Here is a 23825-nt window from a genome sequence, read left to right as displayed (position 1 = left end):
GTTTGTTCTTTCTGTGCACTGCTCCCTCGGAGGAACCTCACAGGAGTACCAGCAACACTTGCTTACAATTGACTGGAACTTGGTTCCTAGAAACAGCCCAATCATAAAGGCAAGTGGCACGAGTGTTGGCATGGATCTGGACATCCCACTTTTCAGGGGGTGTTTAATAAGGGTCCCCTCAGATAACCTGCTGCGGATCTTGCTCTTAAAAAGTTCTTGTATGAACTCCAAATATGTTTTTTTCTACTTTGAATGCCTAAGTACTATCCAAGGTGCTTAAAAAAACCCAGACCTCTGGAGCCTACTTTCAGAGATTCTGTGTTACAGTGGCAAAGGTGACACTTGGTGATCTTTATTTCAAACACCCATTCCTGGGGATACCGATGGTAGTGGCCTGAGGTCACACTTTGAGAAGCACTGCCTTGACGGTTCCTATAAAACTAAAACCTGTCCTGTGGTTAGTTAGGCGTTCTACATAAAAGATGGCTAGTTCTCAGTGGGGTTGTACAAGCTACAGTTACAGAAAAAAAGAAAACTGAGGAGGCTTTGGTGTCACTGGAACTTCAGATGCCCTACAGCCATAAAGGGATGTCCTGACGGAATTTTAGGTGAAGGAGTGGAGTAGATTACTTAAGACTGTTCAAACCAGGGGTGTTCTGAAAGGACAGTGACTGGCACTTAGCAGAAAATAGATATTAATTTCCTCCTTTCCTGCTCAGAAATCATTAATGCCTCTTTGTTTCCAAATGGATTCATTTTAGACTATCAAGTGAATAATTTTCCAAACCCTTAGCAGTGATCACTTCAGAGTAGAAATATCTCTTTTGGGGGGTGTGAAACATGCTCATCCTGTCCCTCTGGAAATGCTCATTCTTCCTGGATCCTGTACAAAATTGCAAAATAAAATATGCATTTTTCTCCTCAAATTACTCTTGCTTTGATATTTTGTCACAATATTTAATTTATTTTGACATTTAAGATTAAACCTCACTTCAAAACAGGTTAGTTTATTCAAAGGAGACCTAGCTTAAAAAATAAAAGTACTACTAAGTTTAAAGAAGATAATGTTGTTTTAACATCAGGAATGTTAAAAGGTACTTCAGATGAATGAATTTGTTATAAAAGGTCAATCTGTCATTTTAATAAATTATCAATCAAAATAAAAGTAAGTTTTTATACTTATTAATGTAAGAAAGTTTATTAGGCAAGAATAGAATAGCCATGGCAGTTTATTCATTTAACTGACTTTTACTGAATTTAATATACCAATGTCATATTTGGGATTTTTTAACCTATACCTCAGATGGTTCTGTAGTATTCTTTTCTGAGTTCTCTTTTTGGGATTTTGGTTACTCTTCTCTCTGAATAAATTCAGTCTATTTTTCAGTGTACTAAAATAGTTTAAATGTCATAGGAAATCTCTTCCTTGGAAGTTTGATGTAAAATTTCTGTACCTCATCTGGGTAGGAATACATTATAGACAAAATTATTTCAAGCATTTCTCAATTGATATTACTGATTGATTTGGAGTTATGTTCACAATTTTAATAGTACATTATTTTCTTTGAAAAGAGCACTTTTCAGTAAGGTTTTAATATGCACATAAATTTACATACCATATGTATATGAAATGTACATTATATATCATTATCTATATCTATTGTGTGATAGCTACAACTATAGTTTCTGTAGATATGGTTATGTGCATATCAAATATCCTGCGTATTTTCATCTCTGTCCTTTACTCTGAACTAGGAGGAAATCTCAAGATGGTCATCTAATTCATTCATTCTCTCTGCCTCCATTTCTTTTTTCAGTTGGGCAAATATATGTTTAATCTGCAAGCAATGTTCACGGTCTATTACTATGTGAAGAAGATGTGTCAGTCTCACCACCAGCCCATGACACTCTGACTTTGTTGGCAGCACTGGTCTCTGTTTGGAGTCTCTCCCACACATCCTCAGGTTGACTGTTGGTTTGCATCCAGTGACTAGGAGGTTGAAAATCTTTCAATTTTGTTTGTTTTTTTTAAACATGGCTTTTTTTTTCTTTCTTGCATGGGCAGGCACTGGGGATTGAACCCAGGTCTCCAGCATGGCAGGCGAGAGTTCTGCCACTGAGCCACCTTCGCACCACCCTCAATTCTATTTTAATTTAATGTCATTTAATGCATTAAAGTTTGAAAGGTTCTGAATTTTCTGGTTCCTAGTGTTGATAAAGTTTATTTTTTAACTTGTTTTTATATTTCTTTAGTCATTCCAACTCATTAAAAGGGAACATGGGTGAAAGGAACAAAGAGGTTTAAACACAAGGGCTCAATTCACTACTTTAAATCCAAACTCTCTCTTTGATTTCTGTGTGTTTCCCACTGTGACAGCATGAGCCTAATGCATAGAAAGCCTTAAGAAATAAGTACTGATTGATTTTTTAACAAGTTGAAACAATCACTTCATACAAAAGATTGAATCTATTAGAAAATAACAATAAATCTGAAAGTTAAAGAGCTTTCTTTTTGTTAGCTTTCCCAATTTTTTTTCTTCTTTAGTAATTATTTATGAGCTATACTTCATTTCAGCCAATTTATGGAACACAGAGTAATACATGGTAAGATTCCTGTCATTGAGGTTCCTTATAAGCTTTTAAATCTCTACTCTGTATTCAGCTCCTGAGGCTATCCTCTTAACATATTAAATACATATATTCATCTCTCACAATTGTAAACCATCTAGATAGTTTCTGGGCACTTTATCACCCTGTGGTATCTCCCTTGGTCTGCATAGCAAGCTCTATAGATTATTTGGGTTTTACTGGCGATGGGAAGGGGGCTTAAAGGGAAATTCAAAATAGTTGCCCAGGTTTTTCCAGACAGCAGGATGTTATGATCAGGAACCAAAATTCAAGGTCACCAAGAGGACCAATCCTAATTAGTTTATCTCTTCAATCAAGATAAAAACCACACATGCTGTTAATTCGGAAGATTTACTGAGTGCTCAGAACTCTGCATATATTTAAAATACATTTTTTATACTCTACAAATATTAAACACTCTGCATATATCTAAAAAGGTAGCTAAATTACCCGTCCCACCCCCACTCCCAGGTCATTTAAGGATCCCAGGCTGAAAGTCAACATCAACTGTCAGTAGGGAAATGTATTGCAGTACCTCAATTGCTTAGATTCTCAACTAACACAAGTTGTATGGAGAAAGGAGGTTGCAACTCTGGTGGAAGTGGGGGGATGCTTTCATTCTGAAAAGAAAATTCAATAAGTCCAGTGGTTGTTACCATAGATGAATCAGAAGGGAGCATCATAAGAATGAAAGGGAGAAATACGGAGAAAAGATATAAAACTGGAAAAGTAAAGTGGAAATTCAGTCACTCATTCAGCTCTTGGTGCATTCCTAGATGATGGGCACTTAGCAATCATCCAGATGGCCAGCTGAGGTGTTCACCTGTCACCAGGTTTTTTGGCATCATGTAGACAGTGGGCTACAAGCCATTTTGCAGAAAAGTAAAATTAGAGCTGAACCATTCTTAACTGCCTGCATAATAAAGTAATGTTTGTCACAGGCATAACAATTGGATTCTTTGAGGATTTTTTTTTAATTCAATAACTGTATTCTTAAAAACAACTGCAAAATAAATTGCTGAAAAGATGCCAAATCTATATGCAAGTCTCTAAAACTCATCACTTCTCTACAGACCCACAAAAACCTGGGATCCAGGCAACAAGGGAGTTTTCTCTGAATCCAGAGAACTAACTCACAATCTGTCTGAAACAGATCAAATCTAATTGAAAGCAATAATAATAATAATAATGTGGAATAGGGAATCGTGTGTAGGACCAGGACTATGGAAATTTCTAATCTTCACTCATTCTTTCATGTGGGAAACGGGAAATAATATGCATAGATTTTAAGAGGACCACATGAAGGAAATGAAAGAGGGGGAAAAAGAGCCACTTTCTTTTCATCACCTTTTGACAAATGATTTTCAAATCCCTACTCTAATGCTTTATCAGCAATGAATAATTAAGAAATTAAAAATAAATCAATGTTTATTCTGAATCTACATAGGAATTAAGACATGTCTGAATTCCAAATATACACAATTTTTTCAGTGTTGAAAATAAACATCAGGAAAGCCGACATTTATTAATTAAGAATTAGATGTCAGGTACTATTTAATCATCATTTAATCATTTCCCCAAATCCACTGTACAACTGCTCAGGTCCAACTAGAATTCGCATCTTCCATGCTTCCTGCTGGGTACAAAAAGTGAAGGCAAATGAATGAACAAATATTCTCCTAGTTTCTCTTTTTTTTTGTCAGGTGATTTCACATATACCATTTTCTTTAATCATCACAAAAAGTATCAGTGGAATTTACTACGATTCCCATGCTCACAGGTGTGGAAACTGAGGCTCAGAGATGTAAGTTGCCATGATGTCATGGCAAAGAAGAGGTAAACACAGGATTTGAACTTGAGCAGTCTGACTCCAGAGCTGGTACCCGTGAAACTACCTTAAGCTGATCATATACTGTCAAGGAGGATTATTGCCAATACATATTCTCAAAATTATCCACTACCCGATCAAAATGAGACAAGTGGAGTATTCAGCACAATAACTCCAGAGAGCTCAGCATCAGACACAAAAACATTAAAACAGCAGCTTCTGTTCTCACACTTCATCTGCTTAACTATCCCTAAGGTTCCAACTGTCTACTTTATTTCACAGAGTACTGTGTATTTAGCTGAACTTTTTTAGAAACTTCAGCTGATTTATCCAAAGGGGAAAAAGCACATTGCATTTTAAACAGAAAATATTAGCACATTTCACCAGCATGACTATAGCTGCTACTCTATTGTGGGATTAAGTTGCTCCCAGAAAGTATTATTATGAACCAGCCATCTCAAAATTGAAATACCTGGCAATAAAGATAAAACGATAAACAAAAAATTATTATCCCTATTAAGTCATTTATCTGGGTAAATCATCTCTGGAGGATAAAGGGCAATAAAGCCTGAAAGTTGCCACATGTTTCCCTCACTTCTCACGGTGTCTTCAGCACACTCCACAGAGACCAAGTTCAACTTCGCTGTTCAAAAACCTTTAAACAACAATGACTAAAGCCATGTACACTCTGCTGAGCAGTACTACGCATAGGCACCTCACTTTAACCAGCGTTGTATTATAGAAAGGCAACATAAAACCTAAAGAGATTGTCTTGTTTGCCAGAGCTGCCATCACAAATACCACAAACTGGTTTGGGCTTAAACAGTGGGAATGGTTTGGCTCACAGTTTTGAAGCTACAAGAAGTCTAAATCAAAATACTGGCAAGACTTGGTTTCTTCCTAAAGATCTGTAGCATTTCTGTAGCTGGCTTTCGGCAATCCATGGGGTTCTTTGCTGGTGTGTCAACCTCCCCTTACGTGGCCATGTCCTCTCCTCTCTGGCTTCTGTGACTTCAGCGTTCTTTTTATAAGGCTTGCAGGAATATGGATTAAATCATTCAGTTGGAAGAAGTCCTATTTACGATGGGTTCATACCCAGAGGACTACAGATTAAGATTTAAAAATGTTTTTTTCCTGAGGTACATATCTCAGTCTACCACAGAAGGATGCATTAAATTATTTTATTATACATTGAGTTGAGTTTTTTTTCAGTTACGCTTAATGTGCTATTTATTTTTTTTAATTTTTACTGAAGTATAATTTACATACAGTCAAGCACACAAATCTTAAGTGTACACTTTGACAACATTTACCAATTAACATTAAACCTAAGAATATGTAAATTTTTGTCTTTCACCATATTTGGGAAATTGTTACACTATTTCATCAAATATATTTTTTCTTCTCCTATACTCCATCTCCTCTTTTTCTGAAATTGAAATTACATGATCCTGAGGCTTTATTTTAAAATATTTTCTCTCTATTCTTTAGGTTGGATAATTTCTATTGATTCTTCTTCAAGTTGATTTTCCTCTATCATCTCCATTCTGTTTATAAGTCCATTCAATATATTTTCTTTTCAGGTATTGAGCTTTTTAGTTCTAGAATTTACATGTTGGCTTTCTTTTGTATTTCCTGCTTGGATTTTCTATTCTTCTATCCTGTGTGAGCAATTTTCTAAATTTATTGAACATAGAAATCATCCCTGCTTTAAAATTCTCACCTCCTCATTTCAACATCTGGTTCATTTCACAGCCAATCTCTGTTGATTGTCTTTTAAGAATGAGACACATTTTCCTGTTTTTTCTTATGTTAAGTAATTTTGGATTGTTTCCTGTACATGCAAATGCTATGTGGTGCAACTTGTTAGACTCCTTCAAAGAGTTGTGGTGGTTTGTTTTGTTTCTTTGTTTGGTAATTAACAATGATTAAATTTTTCTTCCTTTTTTATTAGAGCTTTACAGAAAATTAGAGCTTATTAGAGGTTTACAGAAAAACCATTCAGAAAGTACAGAGTTCCTGTATACCTCCCCCCACACACCTGGTTCTCCTTATTATTAGCAATTTGCATTAGTGTAGTACCTTTGTTAACACTTGATGAAAAAATAGCATTATACTTATATTATTAACTATACACCATAGTTTACATTTGTTACCCAGTTCTAGGGTTTAAATTTTTTTTATTCTAGTAGTATACATACAAATCTAAAATTTCCCCTTTTAACCACATTCAAATAAATAATTCAGTGTGTCAATTACATTCACGCTGTTGTGTTACCATCGCCACCATCTAGTCCCAAAACTTTTCCATCACTTCAAACAGAAACTCTGTACCAGTTAAGCCTTTAATCCCCCATTCCTTACCCTCCACCCTGGCCTCTGGTCACCTTTATTCTAGTTTCTGACTTGATGAACTTGCTTATTCTGAGTATTTCATTTAAATTAGATCATACAGTATTTGTCCTTTTGTGTCTAGCCTATTTTGTCTATGTGATATCTTCAAGGTTCATCCATGTTGCCACATTTATCAAAATTTTATTGCTTTTTATGGCTGGATAATATTCAATTGTATTTATACACCCCATTTTATTTATCTATTCATCTAATTCACCTTTTGGCAATTGTGAGTAATGCTGCTATAAACGTTGCTGTGCAAATATTTGTTTGAGTAGCTGTTTTCAATTCTTTTGGAAATACACCCAGAAGTGGGATTATGGGATCATATGGCAATTCCATACTTAACTTTCTGAGGAATTGGCAAACTGTTTTCCACAGTGGCTACACCATTTAAAATGCTTACCAATAATGAATAAATATTCGTATTTCTCCACATTCTTTCCCACTCTTGCTACTTTCCTTTTTTTTTTGCTTAAAAGTTTTTTATTAAGCAAATATGTGCATCAAATACTATCCTAGAAATTATAGTAATATCAAGTCCAGCAATAACATCAATTGTAGCATCAATTAAATGACAGCAGTTAAACTAAAACCAGATTAGTCAATCCTACTTTTAAAGAACAGATCCTGGCAGATGTCTTGCTGCAGTTGAGGATAGATGGGGCTCAGTAGCTGTGAAAACTGAATCAAATCTTCAGGCTCTTGAATGTTGCAGTTGGAACATCAGTGGCAAAAGTGCTACCCAGGAAATACTGGGGTTCCATCTCTATTTCAGCCAATATTTTCTTGTTGTAATCATTTTCCTTTCTCAGCTCATTGAGCTTTCCTTCAGTGGCCATAGCTTCCAGCTCCTTTCCTTGAGTTTTCTTTGTATAGTATATGATCTGATTGTTAATAGAAGACAAATGTCTTTTTCCAATTCTTTAGCCATCTTCTTGTAGAGGTTGCATTTCTGATATGTGAAGTTTATTTTTCTATATATTTGGTAAAGTTTCTTCTCCATTTCTGAGCAGTAATATTCCACCTCAACTGAACTTCTCTCAGGTTGCAGTCCCTTTTTTTTTTTTGGTGAACCTCAGGAAGAATTTGAAGTTTCATCTGAAACTTCTCTATCTCGTTTTCCTGCTATGAATTTTCAGACTGCAAAGATGTTTGCACATTCTGCAGACTTTTTAAATAGATTTTATTGAGATATATTAACATACCATATATTCTATCCAAAGTATAAATAGTATCATCACTTAGTTGTGCATTCACTGCCACACTCAATTTTAGACTATTTTCATTGCTCCAAAGAGAAAAATAACAGATAAACACAGAAAAAGAAAACCCAAAGCACTTCATATCCCTTATTTCTCCCCATAGTATTGGTAACAGTGTACCATGATCACAACTTTCTGTTTTTTAATGGTAGCCATTCCAGTGGGTGTGAAATGATATCTCATGGTGGTGTTGGTTTGCATTTCCCTAATGGCTAATGATATTGAGCATCTTTTCATGTGCTTATTGACTATTTGGCTATTTTGTATGGAGAGATTCTATTCAATTCTTTTGCCCTATTTTTAATTGGGTTGTTAGTCTTTTTTTAATTATTGAATTGTAGGATTTCTTTATAATTTCAGGATATTAAATTCTTATCACATATTTTCTCCCATTTTGTAGGGTTTTTTTTTACTTTCATGATAAAATTCCTTGATGCACATAAGTTTTTAATTCTGATGAAACCATGTACCTATTTTCTCTATTGATTTTTGTCCTTCAGGTATAAAGAGTAGGAAACCATTGTCTAACACAAGGACCTAAAGATGCTTTTTTATATTTTCTTCTAGAAGTTTTATAATTTGGGTTCTTATACTTAGGTCTTTGAGCCATTTTGAGTTAATTTTTGTACATGTTGTGAGATAGTAGTGCACCTTCAATCTTTTGCATGTGGATACCTACTTCAAAGAGTTTTTATTTTTTATTTGTTTTGTTTTAATACCTAATTAACTTCGTCTGATTAAAACTGAAAACTGTGTCTTGGGTAGCAGTTCAAATCTTAATTCAGTTATTTTATCTTTAGGTGCAGTCTGTCTTATGCTTTCTTGCATTGTTAAGGAGATGACCAGAGAATTAAGCAGAATTGATCAACAAAATTTGAGAATCCCTCTCCCACACTCTCTCCAGCTTGGCATTTTTCTCCTGATTTTCTAGCTGCTAGGTTTGCTTTGAATTCCGCTCTATTGTTCCTTAAACCAGAAACCCTGTTTTTTTTCTTTTGGAATTTTAACCTTCATTCATAGCCCTGCAAGAATCTCCTAACTAATCCTATATCTCCCCTTGCTTGTTCTATTCTCAGCAAAGCAGCTAAAACAATCCTCTTTTTAAAATGCCACTTCAAGTCACTAAGTCACTCCTCTATCCAAGAAACCCTATAATGGGTCCATTTCAATTACAGCAAACACCAAAGTCCTTATGAAGGGCTCTCAGGCCCTCCTTGATCCAGCTCACCACCCACTTTCCCCACTGCCCTTACCTCTCTGACCACATTTCCTATTACTTTCTTGCTTTCTTTCTCTCTCATCCAGCCATAATCCTCTTTGTTGATCACAGAACAAGTCATACATGCTCTTGCCTTAAGGCCTTTGAATGACTGTTCTCTTCAATCTCATCTCCATTTCCGTGGGCCTTATTCTCACAACATTTTAAGTTGTAATCTGCTCCATTCCCATGCAACACCCTTGTGCTGGTTTGAAACTGTTATGTACCCCAGAAAAGCCTGCTTTTTTAATCCTAATCCAATTTTGTGGGGCAGCCATGCTCTTTTAATCCTGATCCAATATTGCAGGGTGGGACCCCTTGATTAGGTGTCCATGGAGATATGACACACCCCACTGTGGGTGTGACCTTTTGATTAGATGGAGATGTGACCCTGCCCATTCAATGTGGTTCTTGATTAGATTACTGGAGTCCTTTTAAGAGAAGAACATTTTGGAGGAGACTCAGATACAGACATTTGGAGATGCAGAGGAAAATACCAGAAGGACCCACAGGATCTGACAGAGCCATTTGAAACCAGAAGTTAGGAGAGGAACCCAGCAGACGTTCCCTTGTGCCTTCTCATGCAATGTTAAGCAAGGACCCGCAGTCCTGAAAAGCCAGAATCTGGACAGTGCCAAGGGAAGCTAAGAGAAGAAATCCAGCTTTTGCCCCAGAGAAACTAAGAAAGGATCAGCATTCGATTCCCAGTGCCTGCCCATGCAAAAAAAGAGAAAGGATCAGCAGACACTGGCCACATGCCTTCCCATGTGACAGAGGAAACCTGGATGCCATCTGGCACTTTCTTCAGAGTTAAGTCATCTTACTCTGGATGCGTTACTTTGGGCATTTTTATGGCTTTAGAACTGTAAACTTGTAACTTAATAAATCCCCTTTATAAAAGCCATTCCATTTCTGGTATGTTGCATTCTGGCAGCATTAGCAAACTAAAACAACTCCCAATCCACTCTTCTTGTCTATTTAGTATTTTTTTAACTTATTGACTTGCAACATGCAATATAGTTTATTATTTTATTACCGCCTATTTCTCCTCTTTCACTACTATCAACACTAGAATGCAAGGTGTCTAGGAGGAGGGAATAATTATTTTGTGTACATTTTAGAACAGGGAAAGGCACATAGAAAGTGCCCAATAAATATTTTTAGCATTAAATTATTTAATGAAATCCTATAATTCCATAAGGAAGAGACAAGCAGCTTAATAGAAAAACTGGTAAAAGTTTGGACAGGAATTTTATAAGGAATTCCATATAACTAATAACTAAATAAGATGCTTGGCCTTAATTGTAATCAGATAAATTCAAATTAAAACTGATATGAGATCATTTTACATACACACAAGACTAAAATGTAAAACTTTGATAATCCAAGCAATGGCCAGGATGCAAAGCCAAACAGGATTTCTCATATACTGCTGGCAGGAGTATAATTGCTACAAGCAATTTAAAAGTCGTTTGACATGACCCAGGAAATCTGTACATGTGAATATATTAGTAGGTGTTTAGCATAGGAAAAATTTTGCACAAATGAATCAGGCATTATTACAAAAAATATTTATAGCAGCACTGTTCATAAAACAATTTTAAGAAATGGTAGTAATTCAAATGTTCGTCAACAAAAATTCGCTAAAAAAGTGATGATGTATTTATGGATTATTACACAGCAGTGAAAAATAATTAAACACAGCTAAATATGCACACTTATCAATAAGGCTGAGACTTATAAATATATTATTGGGTGAAAGAGTCACGTCACAGAAGAATACTCACAATGTAATTTCATGTGTATCAAGTCCAAAAAGAGGCAAAACCAGAAAAAGTATTGTTCATGGCTGCAATCATAGGTCATTACCTATTTCTACAAATACTTATTTTGTAGAACACTATTTAAATGGTAACTTCTAGGGAGAATAAAAAAGGATTGTTGTCCAGGAAGGGAATTCTAAGGCAATGACTGCGTTCTGTCCTTAACTGGGGTGATAGTTGTGTCTATTCACTTACAATTATTAAACATTCTATGTATATTTTATACATTCTCTTTATATTAAAAAAAGCATTCCTTTCACTTTCTCAGCACTTTTTTATTACCCCATTCCCCCCGCCCCAGCTTCCCATATTGCCCTATGCTTGCGAGGCAGAGACAGAGTATGTGTTTTGTTGCCCATTAATTAAGTTCCTCACTGCTGATTCTTGCTCCTTTTTACTGCTGCTTCTTATCTTTCGTCATTCTGGGATTTTATGGGGGAGGCTTACTCCTTTGTCAGTGATATGTCATGCATGCATCTGGTCTCAGTTTCTTCATCACATCTAGTTTTATCTCCTCCGTTTCCTTGTACAGCTATGGATTGATAACTTCCATTATTTCTTTTGGATTTGTGGAAGAACAGAGGTAATGATTGTTCTCACATGTCTTGACTCAGAAGGCTCCTATCGTATTGCAGGAACATTTTAGAATAAGTTTATTTTCATTCTCAAATAATCCTTAACAAACAATAATTTGAATTTTTCCTTTAGTATTTTTCTTCCAACCCAAAAAAGGCCATTGCAGCCTGTTTATTAATTAATAATACTTTAAATGTGGTGGGGAAATTGCAACTCTGAAGGCACATTAGAGTTACCCGGAAAAGTTTTAAAAATACCGGAGACCAAAGTTCACCTTAGAACCAATTAAATCAGAAATTCTGTGAGTAGAGTCCTAGAATATCTATTTATTTCATAAAGAAAACAAAACAAAAAATTCCAGGTTATTTAATAATATACAGTAATGAATGCAAACTGGTCTAGTAGGAGAGATAGATGCATAAATAAAATTTATATAATATGATAATTATAAGATAAAATGCCATTGGACTAACATTTAGGGTCCTTACTACTTAAACCAGCAGTGCCAATGCCTCTGTAATGAGGCAGTGACCCATCTTCCACCCTATATTTCCAGGGGAAGCAAGTATCTCTTGGTTCTATTCATTTGGACACCTAGGGTTTCTCTATTGTCACAGGACATTGGTTATTTGGAGGGAATCCATGCTGTGTAATTAATTATTAGATGAGGTTATTTTCCCCATGTATTTACTCCAAGATTCACTTTCTGGAGATTAAGTTTTACTCTTATTTGGACGAAATTCATAAAATTATCATGGCTTTGATTGTACAAACCTAACTTTCTTCATTCTAGAATTTATAACTGTGTTTATGCCCCTGTTATTTCATTGGAAAGGATCTTCCCTTGGAATTCTAATGGACGGCTTGGAATCAGACTGAATCTTTCTCACAGACTACTGATGGTCACTTTGCCTTTTCACCAACTTAGTCTACTCCTTTATTCTGTTCCCCTTTGCTTCCAGCCTCTAATATAGGCCCTAATGATTTTGGGGGAGAGGTTGTGATTTGCCTCATTAAACCATAGTCAGTTTGCAAACCCAGCTCATAACTCACTGCCTGCAAGTCTTAGCTATGCATTTTTTCTTACCTAATGCCCTTTCCCCCATAGCATCTTGTATATGCATCTCATTACATTATCCTTTCTGTGTATATGCAGCTCATCCCTCACAGACTGATTTTCTTAAAGGTGAGATCTGGACCTTTCTCACCTTGCATAAAGCATTATTAGCTCAGAGCCTAAGTTTAGATCACATTCAATGTTAAATTCAACTAAGGAACTGAAAAATCACAAACAGAAGAGTGAATATCTGGCTAGAGATAATAGTGGGGTGTCAAGCATGGCTTATAGAGTGACATTTGTTCTAATCCAGGTAATTCTAATACCCATCAAGATTTGAGACCCACCAAAAACTAATGCATCACCTCTTGATGGCAAAATATGGAAATCAGCTCCACATTCTACAATCATACAGAACTGTCCCCTCTTTACTTCCAAGTCTGATTCTCAATTCCAAGACCCATGCTTAGTGCTGCCCTTTGATTTATCATTCACCTGGATTTCCTGGTTAGATTCTCTACACTGAAGAGTAATCATTCCTCAGAATCATCCCTCAAAGCTCTCCTATAACTTTTAGGACCCCCATACCTAGCTCTGGCCTTCTGGGATTCAATCCATGGCCCTGGCTGCCACTAGTAGAGCCTAACAACACCTTCTCTCAACCACCTCAAGATAGGCAGCCTTCTTCTGTTCCCTGATAAAGGAGACTTGATGCACAGAAGCCCCATGCATGTATGCATGTCTTGCCTAAGAAGCTAAAACTTACAAATGCCTCCATCTACTGCTCCCCATCTCCATTTTTAGAATATGGGTACCTTTCAAAACATCTCCAATCATTATTATATTTATCTCTGTTTCATGAACATCTCATATACCAACTATTTAGTAAACATTTGTTGAATATATAGTTGACTTAATGAATAGGTGAATAAATGATTAGGGGCAAGTACTAACCCATTTTGGTTATTCTTACCCCGGTGAGATACTCTAGTTTTTTCTATCTAGTTCTTCTCCAGAGGTAAAGATACTATTTGATGCTCAGATCCAACTGACACAGTTTCTCTGAAAAGCCTCCTCCTGCACTCAGAATGAGCAGTGCTGGGTTTGTATATTCACTAAGGAGGTTTCTCTCATCGTGTGTCACATGATAACATTAGTTGCATAGATGTCTCATTCACTAAGCTATGAGTAGCTGGAAGGTTTTGTGAAAACTTCTTTCTGTTTGCACATCCCAACTCTTGGCAAAAATGCCTTGCAGATTTTATGAATATAAGTGAACATCAAATTGAATTAAAAGATCAAATTATCTGTAAAACTCTTTCCTGATCTATTTTTCTCCATTGATTCAACAAACATTCACCACACACCGAGGACATTATATCAAGAATTTGCATACTCCTTTGTTATGATTCATGAAAGAATGTTATTATAATTGTACTATTAACTATGATCATGGTTTGTTAAGGTTTACTGGGTGGTACAGTTCTATAGGTATTTTTTTTTGTCTTTTTCTAATAACATAAATGTATCTATAACCTAAAACTTCACATTTTAACTGCTTTCAAATATGCTGGTATTAATTGCATTCACACTGTTGTGCTACTATCAGTACCATCCATTACCAAAACTCTTCTACCATCCCAAAGAGAAACATTATACCAATTAAACATTATTGATCCATCCCCTACCTCCACCACAACCCCTGTTAAGCCTGTATTCTAGTTTCTGACTCTGAATTTATTTCTTCTAATTATTTCATATCAGTGAGACCATATAATACCTGTCCTTTTTTGCGTCTGGCTTATTATATCTGACATGATGTCTTCTTGGTTCCATCCATGTTGTAACATGTGCCAGAACCTCATTTGTTTTTCCAACCAATGAATAGTCCATCGCGTGTTTACCACATTTTGTTTATCCACGCATCCGTCGATGGACACTTGGATTGTTTCTACCCTTGGCAGCAGTGAAGAATGCCACTATGAAAATCACTCTGCAGGTAAAAAAAAGAAAAAAAAAATATGTGTACCACCAGGAGCACCAGGCTAAAATTGGCACGATCCTTGGTTTTGATGAACCTGACAGTAGAATGGAAGGATCAGAAGAGGGAATGCATGAACCCCAATATCTTAGGCCTGACTTGCCTATGACTACAAAATGAGATCATAACCCCTTTAAAGATTCAAATTATGATGATACACTGTCTTTCTTTTCTTTTCTTCCCTCCTTTGGATGCAGTGTCCTCTACCAGTGCCTCCTCCACTCCTCTCCACTGCAGAAAATGGGTTTACTACTCTAAGAAGGGTAAACTGTTCTCCTCTGCATCACTTTGCCCACAGACTGGCAAACACTTCTCTAATTTTCCACATAAGACCAGACAATAACCCTTAACAACATTTAACTGAATGAATATTCAGGGATATTGAAAGGGCAGTGTATATAAAATAACTAATACACAAATCCAGAATCATCCTAGAATATCTTTCTGGTATGGCTGTTATGTCTTCCTGGTATGTTCCTGTAAGACTTAACCTCCATACTTGATCCGCTCTAAGATTCTCTTTAACCCATTTTCCTGGCCATACTGAGCCCTGGCCTGAAAAGGTGAGAAAATCTTTTCTGAACCCATATCCAAGACTTATTTTACGTATACTTCCATTTCTTGACCGAAGGTTAACATTTAAAAGTATAATATAGTCATTCATTCAACAAATTTGCACTTAGCACATGCCCGTTATGAACCAAACACTAAATTAAGCAGAGGTCAAAGGGGGTTCTTAAATAAAGACTTAAAAAATGGTACAACAAAACCCTTATTCACTGCTAGCCAAAGATTAGAATGAAAGTGAGATTAACTCTCTCTTCTAGTACTTACAGCAGTTTTATATGATACAGCCACTTAGGTTAGTCATGAGAAAAAACTGAGATAAGAATAAGGAATGTGAGATGGGAGTGAGGCAGAGATTAGTTTATAATCCTCAGAAGTGACCTAAGTTTGAGCAAGTCTGGGAAAGTAGATATTGAGAGTTCTAGTTCAGCAAGGAAAAAAAAGGCTTAAGCAATTATGAGACAGTAGTCTAGATTTGTGGTTTTGTGCACATACACATACACACACACATACTTAGTATGATTCAGGGTAGGTGCTTGCAACTTTTAGTATAGGGTTGCAAAGAAGATCTTATCCCTTTATACGCACCAATCCTCTTCTCCTGAGCTTGCTTTCCATGGCTAATTAGCAGCAGGAATTTCAGTACCCAGCAAGAGTCCACAAAGTTATGGTCTGAACCTTGGATCCTGGAAAGATAATCTCCAAATAATGCCAAGTCGGTGCATTTCTCAGCGTCTGCATTATTCAGTCTTAACCTGTTCACTTCAGTATACAAAGAAAGTGTCAGGTGCTGTAACAGATATTTTTAAAAGAGCAGTTGGAATTCAGATAAGAAAGACAAATCAAGAAAGAATGCACAGAAAATGTAACAGTTGACATGGGTCTGGAAAGATGAGAGAGAAGGTATTCACCAGAAAGAAAGGGGAGAAAGGCAATTTAGGAAGGGAGAAATGACATTATCAGATTTGTGTTTCAGAAAGACTGAAGAATGTGTGAAGAATGATTTGGAAAAGGAAGTGACAGGATGAAGGAAGATAAATGACACAGTTACTGGATCAGTCCAGGAAAAAAAGATGGAAGTTTGAGCAAAGGCATTAGCCATGGAGATAGGGAGAAACAAAGAGTTTGAATGGCATTTAAGGGATGGACTTGACAGTTTCTAGTTGATATGGGGTTTAGGATGGAAGAAAGAACTAAAGATGGCTCTGAAATGTATTTGGAGAAGAAAATGGATAAGAAAAGCAGACTTAGGTGGGTTAAGAGAAAGTAATTCTGCTTTTAACACCAAGGTGCTTGTGGGATACTTGGGTGGAGAGAGGTTAAGTGCACATTTATCAATTCAGCTGGGATTATGGAAGAAAAGACAAGGCTGAAGATAAAGATTTGGGAGTCACTCACATGGAGGTATAGTTGGAGCTACCACAGTGGGTGATATTGCACAAGGATAACATTGACTGAAAGTATAAGAAAAGAAAGTTTGAAATTGAAAAATAGAATTGAAGGGCATTAATAATAAAAAGCTATGATAGTGTGGAAGAGATCCTTGGGGCCAAAACTGGTTATGGTTCTTTCATACCCTGTGGGTTAATTCAGAAAGGGCTATTTGAAGCCTGAATCAAAATATCTCGCAGGGGCTTGTATTAGGTTCCTCACATTCCTAATATAGAATATATCTATGTTTGTCAATTAACACAGTCCATTGCCATATAATGTGGCTTAAATAGCCCTGCACTGATGTTATCAGTCTGCCTGATGATGCTGGCTTAGTTTTAATTGATAACTGAAATACAAATTATTGCTATTTTATAATTGACCTGAATGTTTCACCAACATTTAACACATTTTAAAGGAAGAAAAAAAAAAACAAACAAAAAATGCGGATGTACATTATTGAAATATATCACCATTAACACATCCTTATTTCACGGCAAATTACTAATGGCTACCAAAGAAGGCCACGTATGCTATTCAATTTGTAAGAAATAAAAGGAAAGCCGTAGAAGATGGAGCCATGTACATTGATAGAGGATCCCAAAGTCCATATGAAATCTGTACACCAGCACACTATTCACAAACGTCTGCAATGCTTTTTGAGAATAGTCTTCCTTTCTCAGCATTTACATATTTTCACAGAAGTCACGTAGTATAATAAAAACAGCGAGTGAAGGCCAAGCATTAATGTACAAGTCAGAAGATGGGCTCAAATTTAACTTGGGCACATTGCTTCCCCAACCCCACTGCACCCCCCTAGCCCCCAATGACATACAGGTGCTGAGACGATGAACTCTGTCAAATGAAGTGTTGAGCTGAGTAGGGTTTGTAATACTGCAGACAGAATCCAGCTTGCTAGATGCATAAGAGAATAACCAGTTAATACCAGTCTGGTCATGAATTATATTACTGCAGGCAGATCGTAAGTTAGGTTAACTTCCCACCTTTGTCTACCTCTGTATGAATACCTGTGTCATGTATTAGCTGTTGTCGAAGTGGACAAATACCACATTTGGAGTCAGCTGATTTGAGTTCTTTAGCCTCTTTCTGTCTTTTAATTATTGCGTGAACTTAGAAAGTAATTCAACTGCTCTCAGCCCAGTTTCTCCATACATAACATGGGGATAATAATACCCAATCATGGAGTGGTGAAGATTAAATGAAATCTCCCTGGTTAAAGTTTGCAATATTAAGGCAAAGTGCTCTACCAGTGTGTTATCATTATAAACCCATATTTTAGAAATATCCAATATTTTTTCATAGTGATCCATATGGATAAAATAATAACAGCTAACACAAACACAGTGGCATTTGGCATTTTGTAAGTTGTAAATATATATATATATATTTAATTCTTCCTACAACCCTATGATCACAGTACTATTATTTTTTTCACTTTACAAGTAAGAAGACTAAGCATGGTAGTAAGGGATTTGAACACCAAAAGTCTGGTGCCTAAATTGTGCTCTTGTCTATACTGCCTATTGAAAACCCAAATGTAAGTAGTTGCAAGGATTTGCACTGTTAAAATGTAAACGCTATACTTGGTGTACATATGACTCTGGCATGAGCTAAGAGTAATAAGGTTTTGGATCTGCTGATTAGAAAAGCAATACCTTTGGAAGACAAATTATTCTAGAGTCTAATTTTAGATGAAGCAAAGTTAATTCTGCTCTAGTCTGGAAGGCATGGAAGGAAATAGATCTTCCTACTTCAATGCAAACAAACAAAAAATAATGGTACATTATTATTTAAAGTTAGCTTGTTTCAAAATCCTCCTCCCATACTGTTGCAAATGATGTAGGAAGAAGGTTGCAAAAGCAAAAGTAAATGCAGGCAAATGTTTCATTAAAAAATATATGAGGTTAGTAGCATATTGACACAAAACTGGGGAAAGAATGAGTACGCATTGAAATAACACAAAGTGCCAGTCTCTATGATAGGTTCTTCACACATGCAATACAACTTAGACCTTAACAACAAAGTGAGGTAATTATTTCACAGATCAAAAAGATGAGAATTCAAAGAGATTAAGTTTGCAAGCATGGCCAATTGCTTATTACTAAGGAATGAACAGGTTAGAAACATTTTGCAAGACACAAATGGAATACTACTATAGTCTAAATTCATCCAGTCAGTCTTCATTGAACAAATATTTGCCAAATCCTCTTTGGGAGCCTTACACTAAACTAGACACTGTGACCATAAACTCTAATGACACGCAAAGTTCTCTCCTCAGGAGCTTGCAGACAAATGGATTAGAAACAAAAGGGCAGCACTTTTCTGCTGCATGGATAAGTGGATAAACCAGGGTACTGGAGAGCATGTAGGAGGGGCTTTTTCCAGCTTTGAGGGATGGGAAGATTCTTCTGGGGAATGTAATGCTTAATTTGAAGAGAAAGGCGCTGGCCAGCATCTATATATACGTGTGTGTGTATATATGTGTATATGTATATATTTTTTTCTTATGAAATTTTACTTTGATTTTGCTAAAACCTTACTTATAGTATTGGGTGAGCAGGCATGGAGGTGGAGACTTTAGGGTAAATGAGAGCACACCTTTGGGAAACTCTTAAAAGGTACATTTCTGAAATACAATGCTGAGAGATCCTTTTCATTTTTTTTTTGCATCTCTCCCCCTAACTACACATCATCTTATCCCTCCCCTTTCCTCTTGCATGCACTTTTCTAGTTCACTGGTTGCTGATTGGGTTCCAGCTGTGTTTTCTATTGTAGATGATGGACTCCCAATTAGACAGTCCCCTGCCAGCAATAATAATGCAGCTCATTGTTTTAAATCCACTAAACTATGCTGAAGATATTAGATTTTTCTCATTTTAAAAATTAAAACTCTGGCACTTTTATGTGGTATCTTTCTCCATGGAATTTATTTCAACAATATAGTCTCCAAATTTTCCTTGGAGGATCTTTTGACCCACTTTGAAAGCAGCTCAAAATATTTGAGTCAATTTACTTATTCAGTTTCCATATTTTGTTGATAATATGTAGGAAGGAAGGGAACTACCTTTGTTTGAGTGGCTCATCTGTACCAGGTCATTTTACATGCATTTTTTATTGATGCTATGAGGTAGGGATTTGGTCAAAGAGGATAAGTAACTTGTCCAAAGTTCCTCTGCTGGGAGTGTTGGAGCTGAGACTGGGACCCACATCTGCCTGCTTCAAAGCCATCACTCTTTCCTTTGATCAATTAGTGCAAGCTCAGACAGTCACCACTTTTATAAGTACAGTTTTATTGGAACACAGCCACACCCATGTATTTATGTACCGTCTGGTTGCCTTTGGGCTATAATTGCATAGTTGAGTAGTTGCAACAAAGACCCTATGGTTTCCAAAGCTGAAAATATTTACTATCTGTCTTTTTCCATAAAAATGTATAAAGATAATTTAATAAGGTCAAATAGTAAGTGACAGCCATCTTCTTGCTGAATCTTCTTGACTCTTTAGAATTCCCCATATGTTAGGGTGAATAATTTTATACCTAATTTATGATAATAGAATAGTTTTGCTTCTTAAAAAAAAGATGGAAAAATTAATTTCCATTAGAGTTTCCAGGATTTTTTTATATTAAACTATATTCTTAGATTCTTATTTGTACTGTTTATCATCATTCTCACACAAACATCAGTTAGTATAACTCACTGTATGTTCACTGTTGGATTTCCACATTTGCTATAGTTTTTAGATGAAATCGATTTATACCAACACTTCAAGTAGGGTTGTTATTTTCTAAAATCTTGCAATGTTGACAGTTATGGTGAATAGGATGTAATAGTCTGATGTGCAGGTGTATTGAACCTATCAAAGTTTAAGTTTGAATGGAAATATCTCATTAACTTTCAAATGTTTTTGCTTAAATTATATATGAAACCAGCCATTTTTCCCTTCTGAAACATTCCTTCAGTGATTTTCAAATTCTATGATTTTAACACTTTTATAGTTATTAATTGATTTGCCTATAGTTATTTGATGTATAAAGAATGGAGGGCCTGCGAATAGAAAAATAGTTATTTCTACCAAATTTAGCTAACATATTGTTAGTCACATTTTCTGGTTCTTTTGTTTGTGCAATTTGCTTAGAATATCTTCCTCTCATCTACCTAACAAATATTTTCTTTTCATTTGTGGAACACACTCCAACTTACAGAAAATTGCAAGTGAAGTACAAAAAACACTTTTTTTCCTGAAGCATTTTTTACATGACGCTCAACTACCCCTAAAATTTTAATGTGTATTTCATAAAAACAAAGATATTCTATTATATGGTTACAATACTACCATAAAATCAGAAAATTTGCAATTAAACACTGCCACTAATGCTTAGAACCCATTGCAATCTGGCCAATTTCCCAATAATATCTTTTACAGGAAAAAGATTCAATTTGGACTCATGTGTTGCATTTACTTGTCATATCCCTCAGCCCCCTTCACTTCTGGAACAATTTCTTAGTTCTTCCTTGCCTTTCATGTACTTGACACTTTTGAAGAGTACAGGAGACTAATTTTTATAGTGTCCCTCAAATTAGGCCGATCACCTAATATATTCAAGTTATGCACCTTTGGCAGAAATATCATAGAAGTGAGGCTATCTTCTCATTGCCTCCTATAGGTGGCATAATATTTCAATTTGTCTCATTTCTGATAATATTTACTTCGGCTGCTTAAGATATTTTTGCCAGTTTCCTCTATTGCGGAGCTACTCTCTTTTTCTTTATAATTAATGAGCATTCCACAGTAGGTTTTTTCCTGCTTAACTTTTGTAAAAACTTATTTTAAAATTAACCATTTTAAAATGAACAATTCAATGGCATTTAATGGATTTACAATGTCACGTATTAACCTGTGAGGTTATTTTTGCATCATTATGCCATTCCTCATCATACTTTCAATTTCCTTATTTGTTAATTTCTATCAATGTAACTCATGGATTTCTACTTTATTCAATAGGTATGTTTAGATATATTTGCATCTGTATTAATTTCTATATCTAATATATATATATATTGAAAATCATGAATTCACACCGATATCTCCAACTTCAGTCCTATATCACAATATTCGTTCTAAGTTTCTCCTCTCCATGTTTGAGATTTCCTTTTTCGACAGTAAGAAACTTGACTCCCGTTATCTTTAATATATTTACTTGCTTCATTAAGCATTTTATATATAACCAATCTTCCATCGCCGTGATTTTTCCTTACCCTGTGCAGATCTTCTCCTTATCCTATTCAGGTTCCAATATTTGGTCAAATTGTTTGTGCCCCAACTCTAGTCACCCAGACATGCTTCAGACAGTGCTGTACTCGGAAGCCCTTCTCGTCTTACTGAGCTATACAGCACCAACACTCGGTGTCACTGATCTCCCTACCTTGCCTTGGTCCTGAAACCATGCACTAGGCTGCCCCCATTTGCAGATATTAAGATTTCCTTACATCCAGTATGAAGTTGTTCTGTCACCCCGAAAGACACCCTCCTCACCTTGCTTGGGGGGCTCTGATATCCCCCAATGAGCTACCACAGTTTCCCCCACTCGGGAACGAATGCCTACCTTACTCAGTCCCACCTATTTGGCTTTTGGACTGAATTATTAGGGAAAAAATAATAATAATAAGCACTGATCCATCTTTAAAATTTTTTTTTATTCTTTTTTTTTTGATTAACCTTTTAAAGCAGTGTAATTGAGGTTAGATTCATATTTTAATTCAAATCCTCCATCATTGCCCTTACAAAGACTCCCCTGATGTTACAGCCCCAGTGCTTCATGGATTTAGCCACCCACCCTCTGTGCCACCTGCTCCTCAACCTCCTGTAGTCACAACAGCCATAAACTGTTGCCGTAGGTGGTTTTCAGATTCAGCTCCCCTCGTACGGCACTGTGCATTCCTTCAGGGCTGACGCGATGGCTCATGTCTTCTTATTCCTGTCTGGCCATTGGATTTGCTTAAACATTTTGTCAGGTGGAATTAATTCTGTGAGGAATAGTCATTATCTCTAATTTTTCCTTTATGAAATGCTGTCTCTCTGTAATTTCCTCTATCACCTGTCCATCATCTCTCTCTTTATCTAGCCATCATCTATCTATCATCTGTCATCTTTCTATCTCTATTTGGCTTTTTAATGCTATCTTTCATCATCCCACATGGTACTGCAAGATTTTTTGAAGGAAGGGATGCTATATTAGACTTCTCATTGACCATATCGTGTATGCTGATTTCTACATAATCTATAACTATTTATTTATTGGCGGATGTGAAAGTGGCTTAATGTCGATTTCAGTTCAGGACTTAAGTAATTCTTACTTATAAAAGGTATTGAAGCTAAAAGATGTGACCGTTGTATTAAAAAATGATTTTCAGATTTCTTTATTGGACTAAACATGATACAAATATTTTCTATGCTGAAGCTTGCTTGAAATTATCCTAAGAGAAAGAACTGTTGGGTTTTTTTATCTGAGCACTTTTTATGGAGCCCTTAGCATGAGATTTCTCATGAATCTCCCCTAAAATTATATTGTCTTATCTTCTCCAATTCTGATAAAGAATAGAACATAGAATTGTGTCTACCCCTCAGCAAACTTCCCATAATTCGTCTAGATCAGTACTCTCCAATAGAGATATAATATAAGTCATAAATGCAAGCCACATATGTAATTTTAAATTTCCTAATACCCACACTAAAAAGGTAAAAAGAAATTAATTTCAATTATCTAGTTTAATTAACCCAGTATATCCAAAATATTATCATATCAACCTGTAATTTATATAGAAGAGTATTAATTTTCCTTTTTTTCATACTAAATCATCAAAATCCAATATGAACATTTCAATTCAGACTAGCTACATTTCAACTTCACTTTTTTTTATTTTTTATTTTTATTTT

At 35.8% G+C, this 23825-nt stretch overlaps 1 protein-coding gene across 1 annotated transcript in view; it reads right to left on the bottom strand.

The window, feature by feature from the left end:
- Window positions 1–11591: 11591 nt before the first annotated feature.
- LOC143685948 (uncharacterized) overlaps window positions 11592–23825 on the bottom strand; it is a 100708-nt gene continuing 88474 nt past the window's right edge. The window contains exons 5-6 of the transcript XR_013176813.1: window positions 14610–14822; window positions 11592–11817 (exon numbers count right to left, since the gene is read on the bottom strand). The gene's annotated coding sequence lies outside the window, so the exon portion shown is untranslated. The remainder of the gene's footprint in view (window positions 11818–14609; window positions 14823–23825) is intronic.

Source organism: Tamandua tetradactyla, chromosome 6, assembly GCF_023851605.1.
Source record: "Tamandua tetradactyla isolate mTamTet1 chromosome 6, mTamTet1.pri, whole genome shotgun sequence".
NCBI lineage: Eukaryota > Metazoa > Chordata > Mammalia > Pilosa > Myrmecophagidae > Tamandua > Tamandua tetradactyla.
This window is presented reverse-complemented; position numbering and strand designations above follow the sequence as displayed.